The sequence below is a fragment of the Malurus melanocephalus genome, unplaced genomic scaffold, assembly GCF_030028575.1.
Source record: "Malurus melanocephalus ecotype Western Australia unplaced genomic scaffold, MMel_1.1 scaffold_58, whole genome shotgun sequence".
In the NCBI taxonomy this organism is placed as follows: Eukaryota; Metazoa; Chordata; class Aves; order Passeriformes; family Maluridae; genus Malurus; species Malurus melanocephalus.
This window is the reverse complement of record NW_026623290.1, coordinates 2,347,583-2,356,602: the sequence shown is the minus strand read 5'-3', so window position 1 is coordinate 2,356,602 and position 9,020 is coordinate 2,347,583.

Sequence of the window (9,020 nt, the reverse complement as noted above, 5' to 3'; positions counted from 1 at the left end):
GGGAGGAAATATTTTTCTCTCTTGCCTGATCTATGACTTTTGTATAGCTCAAAAATGGTTCCTCAGCCACCTTTTTCCCATCTTTTTAGACACTTATAAAGAAACCTATCATCCCTTTGACCATTTTAGTTATCTTAAATCTCCCTTTTGGCAGGCATCTATTGCTCAGCAAACCACAGTAACCAGGAGTTACCTTTATTAGCAAGAATCTAACTTTTCATTTGGAATAAGTGTTTTACCTTTAAGTGATCCTTTTTTTTCATGAAAAACAAACAATAATACAACAAATTCAGAGCAGTACAGAAAAATATGGTTCTTTTTACCTCTTTGTCAGCTTTGTTACGGCAAAAAAAGAAAGAAACCAAAATAATAATGGGGGAAAACAGTTCTTAGGCGATGTGAGCACTTTCAGAAGTCAGTGTGATCCCTGCAAGGGAGAACAACCTTCTGAAATGCTGAGTCAGTCCAGGCAAGCCCTGGTGGCTTTGGGCTCTCTAAATGTTCCTGGTGGCTAATGGTGCATTAATRAGGCATTGGCTGTCTGGGACTGTGGGCTGCTGTGCCAAAAACTGCCTTTTACAAACTGAACATGCACAAAGGTTCTGGCAGGCTGGTTCCCAGTGACCCACTGACAAGATGGAGCTGGAGATGTGGAGATGGARTGTAATTGCCCACAATCTCTTTAATCAAGGACTACACTTGCAGTAATCTGCAAACAACGTCAGGCTGGAGCACACGTCTGGAATCAAAGCTCTTTTCAGCACAGTCTTAATTAAAGAGTGTCTCTGACTGCAAGTTTTATAGAAAAGTCAATGAGCTTCCAGCTGAGGAAAGGACCTTTCTTGATGTGATGAAAAGGCTGCACGGATACTTGGAGTGCCTACAGGAGTACATGATCAGAGAAAAACCCAGGCAGGAGCACAGGTAACACTCAGGCTGTGGGTTATAATCAGAAAAATTATCAATAAAGGTTGGGGGAGAGGGAATGAAAAGGTATCAATCACCCCCCAAGCACAAACAGAGCTTTGGACAAAGCCATCAGCAGCACTGATCCGAGCTGCTGCAGGGGTTATTTCACCACCAGGGCCTGAGGATTCACCTAAAGGGGACCCAGGGAATGTGCCCCAGGAATGGCAATGACAGCCAGTGATAATCTTTGAGTGGCTTTTCCCTGTTTGGACAGTGCTGGTGAGCTCTAAATTGCTGTTCTGCCTTCCCCCTGCCCCCAAACCCGGGCAGGAAGGGGAGCCACTGCTCCACCATTCTCTGAGATCATTTTGGACTGTTCTCTGTCTTTGATTAAACACAAACTGCATTTTACACCCACCCATCTGGCACTTCTAATAAGCACATTTTGCAGCTAAGAGATACTCAAAGTTTACAGGTTTAATTTGTCATYCCTTTTTATAACCACGTTCTAACGACCTGAGTTTAGCAGGATTTCAGAGAATCACAGAATGGTTTGGTTTAGGGATTTTCATAGGCTGTCACATTMCAAGCCCCTGCAATGAGYTGGGACATCTTTAACTACATCAAGGTGCTCAGAGCCCTGTCCAACCTCACCTTGAATATTTTTTGGGATATCTTTTGATCAAGGTGCTCAGAGCCCTGTTCAACCTCACCTTGAATATTTTTTGGGATATCTTTTAATCAAGGTGCTCAGAGGCCTGTTCAATGCCACCTTGAATATTTTTGGGGATATCTTTAACTAAATCAAGGTGCTCAGAGCCCTGTTGAATCTCATCTGGCATATTTTTGGGGATATCTTAGATCAAGATGCTCAGAGCCCTGTTCAACCTCACCTTGAATATTTTTGGGGATATCTTTAACTACATCAAGGTGCTCAGAGCCCTGTCCAACCTCACCTTGAATATTTTTTGGGATATCTTTTAATCAAGGTGCTCAGAGGCCTGTTCAATGCCACCTTGAATATTTTTGGGGATATCTTTAACTAAATCAAGGTGCTCAGAGCCCTGTTGAATCTCATCTGGCATATTTTTGGGGATATCTTAGATCAAGATGCTCAGAGCCCTGTTCAATCCCACCTTGAATATTTTTGGGGATATCTTTAACTGCATCAAGGTGCTCAGAGCTCTGTTATATCACACCTTGAATATTTCCAGAGATGGGGTACCCACTACCCTCTCTGGGTAACCTGTGACTGTTTTTTAACGCCTTCAACGTGAAAATTTTCTTCCTTCCATCTAATCTAAACAGATTTCCAGTTTAAAACCATTCTCCCTTTTCCTACCACAACAGGCCCTGTTAAAGATTTTTTTCCCCATTTGAACAGGCAGCTCTTTAACATCCAGYCTTGATGCCAACAAATGGCCTTGGACACATTTGATTTACTGCAAAAAAGTGTTGTCCAAACGTCCTGGGAAGGACAGGAGRCAGGAGCAGCTGGGGCTGGGGCTGATCCTCACTCATCTCACAGTGCCCATTTATCCTCACACCAAATTCTGAGGATGCTCTGTTTGTTCCCTACCTCGAGAGCTTTCAATTATCCTGAAACCCTTATCAGGATCCTTCACTCCAGCCAGTGCTGTCATGGAAAATGGAATGCATGTCCTGACTCAAGGTTTTGCTTCATTTGGAATAAAAATCATCTGGCCTCTCTCTGAAGGAAGATGCAATCCATCCCTGCTGGGAGACAGTGGAAAATGGAGTTGATGTGGGTGCCAAGTGGATCCTCATCGGAAAAAAATGTTTTGTGCAGGGCTGTGCAGAGAGGGGCTCTGAAAATAGGAAGATTTTCAGTGCTCTTGAGCTGTTTGGCTGCTCACACTGGTTCCAGATGGTGCTGGAGGCACTCAGTGCCTCTGAAAACRGGCCAATTTTCACTCTCCCAGTTCTTATAGTAGCAAGAGAAAAACTGTTCTCTTGAGGAAAGAAAACAGGGAAAAAAACTAGTAATGGTATTTCTGCTTCTCCTGTTGGCAAATTAGAGCTGAAATTAGATAACATGCTGCAACAATTCTGGTTTTCCAGCTGGAGAGGGAGGGAAGCAGCGAGGTCCCAYGCTGCTCCCTGAAACAGCCCTCACCCAAACTCATTTGTGTCACCTGGAGCCACTGAATTTTCATTTCAGATCTTTATTCTTTCCTCCTATTGCTCATACCAGTGAGGAGAGAGAAATCTGTTGAAGAAGGGCTGGTTTTTCTATTTTCTGAAGGTTTCTTATCCTTACCTAACAATATTTCTGGGCTCTGGGGCTGCTCCTCCTGGGGATCCATTTTGGCCATTTTATTCCCATTTTGCCTTTTTACTCCCATTCTGAGAAAAGTTTGCATTTAAAAACTGTGTGAATTAGTAATCAGTCTGGATTAATGAGTATCTGCAGCTATTGCAACGTCAAAGGCACCTTTAACTATTTTTGACTTATTAAATTAAAACTTTCTTGACTATGAATTACCTTTATTAGCAGAAATCTAACTTTTCATGTGGAATAAATGTTCTACCTTGAAGTGAGCCTTCTGTTTTCATGAAAAATAAATAATAATACAACAAATTCGGAGAAGTACAGAAAAATATGGTTCTCTTTACCTCCTTGTCAGCTTTGTTACTGWGAAAAATTTCTCCACAGCTTTGCTTATAACTCTCCTGGCCTACAGTCATGGTTTAATTCATAAAACAACTGCCAGGACCAACAGGCACGTTTGTCTCCTTTCAGAGGATTCAAATAGCAGAGAGTTTAAGGAGATACTCCATTAAAAGGATTTTATATCATATGTTCAGACCTTACAAGCTTTGCCTGAAAAGCCACAATACATTTGTTTCTCTAAGATTCCTTTAGGTTTGCAGTTTGCCTTGATGAAAGGGGATTCATAGGAACTCAATGGTTCTGAACAGTGACTTTTCCCCAAGCTCAGCCATTATTTTTTAAATCTTTTGTTAACAAGTGATTCCACGTGCTCCTCAAAGTGAGGGAGAAATGGTTATTTGATTTAGGATGCTCTGGAATTATAAGCAGCACCCAGTTATTTTAARTGTGTGCTGCATCTTTTTCTCAATGAAGATTAATGTTATTCTTGCCATGGGGCTGTGTGGGAAGGAAACATTTGTCCAGCAGCAATTTTTAAAACTTCCCCCAGATTGATTTATGTGTTTATTAGTTTTCAACTTTTTGGGCACTGGTAAATGATGTYTTTAGTCTTCTGATGGAATGCTGGCATCCAGTGATTTACAGCTGGCTGAAAGCAAGCGTGTGGAGGGAGGATTATTTGTCTCTTGACCATAACTGAGGGCTAGATTGAACCAAAACCAAAGGAGTTTGCAAAAMCTAAACTGAGCATAAAGATTTAAAGTCATTATGCAAAGCAAGAAAATAAACCAACCCAACAACCAAAACAGTGAGTTAAAAACAGAGATTAAACCTGCCCTCAGGTGTGCAGGAGAAATCACACTTATAGGAAGGCAGAGTCACTGAAATGAGGTATTGATTTCCTGCTGAAAGAATTGTAAGTATAAAAGCACAATTAATTTTTCGACTAAGCTAAGAGTCATATTCTTGCTCTCTGGGTGTAGCCAGAAGCTCATCAGTCTGTATCTGTTACAGCCCCTGACTCCTGTGCTCAGAGGCACCGAGTTTTTAATCAAAACTAGATTTTTATGAATATCAGAGCATGATCAAGTGTCCAGGCTGGTCCTTTATAGGTTAGAACTTTAAATTGAAGGTGACTTCTTTTGACAAATACACAATGGAGCAGAACTTCACCTTCCCTCCTGACCACTCACCTCCAGTCCCTGTCCTGCTGAGTGCCCTCACATGAGATTTGAGCTCATCTTTTGTTTGTTTTTGTTCTTGTTGCCTGCCCCATCCTCCTTTTTAGAACTCCTTTCCACACCAAWGTGGAAAACACCAGGTTTGTCATCCAGCAAGTTTTAAAGACTTTTTCTGGTGGAAATTATTTTGTGCGCATGTAAAAAAAGAATATTGTCCCAAATTTGACTAAAAAATGCAAATAATTAATAGTTTTTAAGTCCTGGTATAATCCTTCAGATAAATCAAGTGGTTCTGTTTAAGCAAACAATCCAAGCCCTAACTACAAGTGCAGACTGAAACCTGGCTGATCTTTCACTATGACTTAAAAACAGGATTTTTTTTCTCATTTAAGAAGAAATATTGATATGACTTTAGGCTTGAACATTGCTCTTCATACCGTAAATGTTCTTGTAGGGGCTGTGTGACAATAAATCCATCTCTGAGTGTATCTGAGTCCCTGGAGCTGCTGCTGGAGCGATTCCTGACGCGTAACGAGCCCGCTACGCCCACATCCTGCCTCAGGAGCAATTGCCAATTATTATTTTTTTTATTTTTTTTTTTTTCAGAGGAGCCCGGTGAGAACTGCTTCCAGGTCTGGGTGGAGGTGAACCTGAGCAGAGCCCGGACACCGTTCAAGCCCTGCTGAGTGACAAAACTTTTAAAATATGACCGCAGGGAGGATTTTATCTCCACGATGCTGCTATGCTGGGATGTGACAGGCTTCCTACCCAGGTCTGGAAGGTATGGATCTGCTTGYATASATRAAATCTCATCATTTCCCTTCCCYTCCCTCCCTGCTGCTTGTTGTTTTGGGAAATAAATGCAGAAGAAAAAGAAAACGGAACGAAAAAAACAGAGAATTTTTTTAAATAAATCACATAGGTTGAGGTGAGTTGAAATGTGATTAACCAGCACAGGAATCAGCTCTCTACGATATATGTGGGTCATTTTTAGTTTATATTTAAAGTGACAGTGCCAAGATTGTCAGGTCAGGAAGACAAATAAASCCATATCTTTTAAAGTATCTTGCCTTACAGGAACGAGTCTGAAGAAATTTTAAAAAATTACAACTTTACASCTCATTGCTGTCAAGCTGGGGAAAAAAGTAATTTTCTGCAATTCATCTATTCAGGGAAAACTTGATYGTTCAAGTGTGAAACTTTGTTTTTGCTGATCTTTTTTTTTTTTTTTCCCACACACACAATACTGTCAACATCAACAGGAGGAGAACATCCAGCCAGAAAGTCTGTAGCTGGAGAGGGAGTTAATTTTACAAGGCAAACTCAGAAAAATTGCAAAAGGCTTCTGCTCACCTGCACAGGTGGGATTGAAAGCCACTTGGAGAGCCAAATCCTTCTGGTTTTAAGAAACTCACTGTCCATCAGTGGGTGGATGTAGAATAATGCTCAGCACCAAAACATTACCAAGTTTATGGGGAGACCAGAAGGAGGGAAATCATGATTTATGCAGCCTCAAGAATACAGCTTTTTGGGAAAAAAATATTTCTAATTGCACTGAAAACGCCTACTTTTTGTCAAAATAGATCAATACAAACCTGAAATCATTAGGTCCGGGCTGTCACTGTAATTTACTGCACAAAGTGCAGCTCAGATGGCACAGCCCTTCACTCTGCTCTCTGGGTAAAGCCTTCTGCCGGGTCTATCCTTCCCAGAAKATATTTTTTCCTTCCAGCAGGAGAGGGTTTGATGGCAGTTTCTCCAGGAAACATCCCCCAGGCACAGTCCTGGGGCAGGGGGAAGATGAGGGATGCAGCATTTGAACCAAAATCCCAYGAGATTGAGTGATGCCATTTTGAAGAGAAGAATCTCCAAGGGATGGATCTCTACTTTGTCTGATCATTTTCTGACTAAATTATTCATYGTTCCAAAGTACATCAGAGTGAAAATGCAGTTTTCCCTCCAAGATCAGCACAGATGGAAATGTCCAGGTAGTTCTGATATTCTGCAGGAGATAATTTAGGGTGAAATCACAGCACATTGGTACAGCAGCCAGAATGTCAGGAGGGGAAAAAAAATAAATAAATCACACCCATCCTTGTTGGACCTTCACAAGAGCACTGCAGGAAAAGGCAGGGATACATTAGCAATTTCGATAACTTTTTTTTTTTTTTTTTCTTTTGTATTCATAAAGTATTCATACTTAATAGTCAGCCTTGCTGACGAACCCTTTTTTCATCAAATGAAGTTATAAACTGCAATGTAAGATCTCCTGGCTGGTGAGACAGAGTCTCCTGGGGATGTTAAACCTCTGACCAGGCAAGGTGAGCATTACAACCTGACCTCACTCCTCAGAGATTTCTCCATGAGCTCCTAAGGATTATAAACACACAAAATTATGAGATTCCTGCTCGGTTTCCTTCACTTTGTGTCACCATCTTCTTTCATTTCCCTGCTGCAGGAGTGGCTGTCGCAGTAATTTCTATGCTTTCAGGAAATTAGGAAAAAAAAAAAAATAAAATCTGACATCCTTGTGCTTAAAATAGACTGGAGAGCCCAGCTGATTTCCAGTGGCCTTGTGGGACCTGGGAGGTGGCGAGGATGGAAAACCACTCGAAAAGGAGCAAATTATGAGACTGGGAGGAAATGTGAACTCGGAAAATGAAAGGGCTCCAGCTCAGCCTGAGGAAGGTTTGCAGGGCGCAGGAGTTCAGGAGCCCCTGGGACACCACTGGAACAGCACGGGGATGTGGGAATTTGGGGATGGAGGAGTTTGGGGCTGCAGGAATTTGGGGCTGTGGGAATTTGGGGCTGGAGGAGTTTGGGGCTGTGGGAATTTGGGGCTGGAGGAGTTTGGGGCTGCAGGAATTTGGGGTTGGAGGAATCTGGGGCTGGAGGAGTTTTGGGCTGTGGGAATTTGGGGCTGGAGGAGTCTGAGACTGCAGGAATTTTGGGCTGTGGGAATTTGGGGCTGGAGGAGTCTGAGACTGCAGGAATTTTGGGCTGTGGGAATTTGGGGCTGTAGGAATTTAGGGCTGCAGGAATTCAGGGCTGCAGAAATTCGGGGCTGGAGGAATTCGGGGCTGAAAAAAATCGGGGCTGCAGGAACTCAGGGCTGTAGGAATTTGTTGGTTTAAAAGAGCCATTCCACATTCATGATCTCCCACACTGTAATCCTCATCACCTCTCCCTCCTGCTTTGGCCAAACGTGGATGTCAGGAAAGGTTTCCCCACCCCTGTGCAAGGTCAGATCTTCTCCTTCAGCACAATTGTACAAAGCAATTTGTGTTCTCAGCTGATGAACTGTCCAAAACCAAACTTGCTGAGGGATTCAATCACTGCTGGAGTCATTCTGGTTATAGATTCAGGAGATGAGGCCAGAGGAGACCTTCAGCTATGCAGACATCTGCAGTGAATAAGATAATCCTTGTTCTAATCACATAATCACCTGTACCTCTCCGGGTGATAAAACATCCACTTAAAAATGATATTGCTCCTAAAAAAATCTTCTACTGCCTGGAGAACCTTGAGTGCCAGAGATTAAAAGATTATGGAAAATAAGTATGCATAATTTTCACTTTGCTTTGTGCCAGTGAGAGACAGAGAATGTTTGGACAGAGAGGAAAATTGGGATGGAAACAGTCTGCTCTGCCATTTGTCTGATCTTTCACACTAGCAGAGGAATGGAAATGTTTTTATGGTTAAGAAATGCCGAGACAAGAACAGTGTCTGTGCCTCTTTTAGGAGACGATATTTCAAGTGGACAGTGCTCATTCACCACTGCCTCTCTTTTCCTTGCCAACATCTCTTTTTAGTGTCTAATATTTTAGCARGAAGCATTTGCGGGCTAAATTAAGGTGAGGATGAGCTTTCTTCTTCTCCCAGCTCTCAATTACCAGAGCTCCAGCATTTCCATCGGGTTTATTTCCCTGCAGGAACACATCAGAGCTATGACATGTGTCCTTCTTGTCCCCACGCCCAGGAGCAGCAATCCTGTTGGCCAAACAGCGACATAAAAGAATAGATACAAAACACACAAAAAGTGGGTGAAAAAACAGAAAGAAAGAAGAACTTTATTGTGGGACAAGCCTCTTTTATCCACTTTAGCAACCASAGYATACATTTGTGTCAAMCATACATTGGTCAAGAGACAGCTGTTTAATTAGTAATCAGAACATAATTGGTGAGTTTGCAAAAGCTACAGTATCAGTAATGCTTCTAATTTCCACCCACCTGTGTTATCAATTCTACATTCCAATCTGCTTTTCTCAAGGATGGGGCATTCCTCCTTGTCGTGG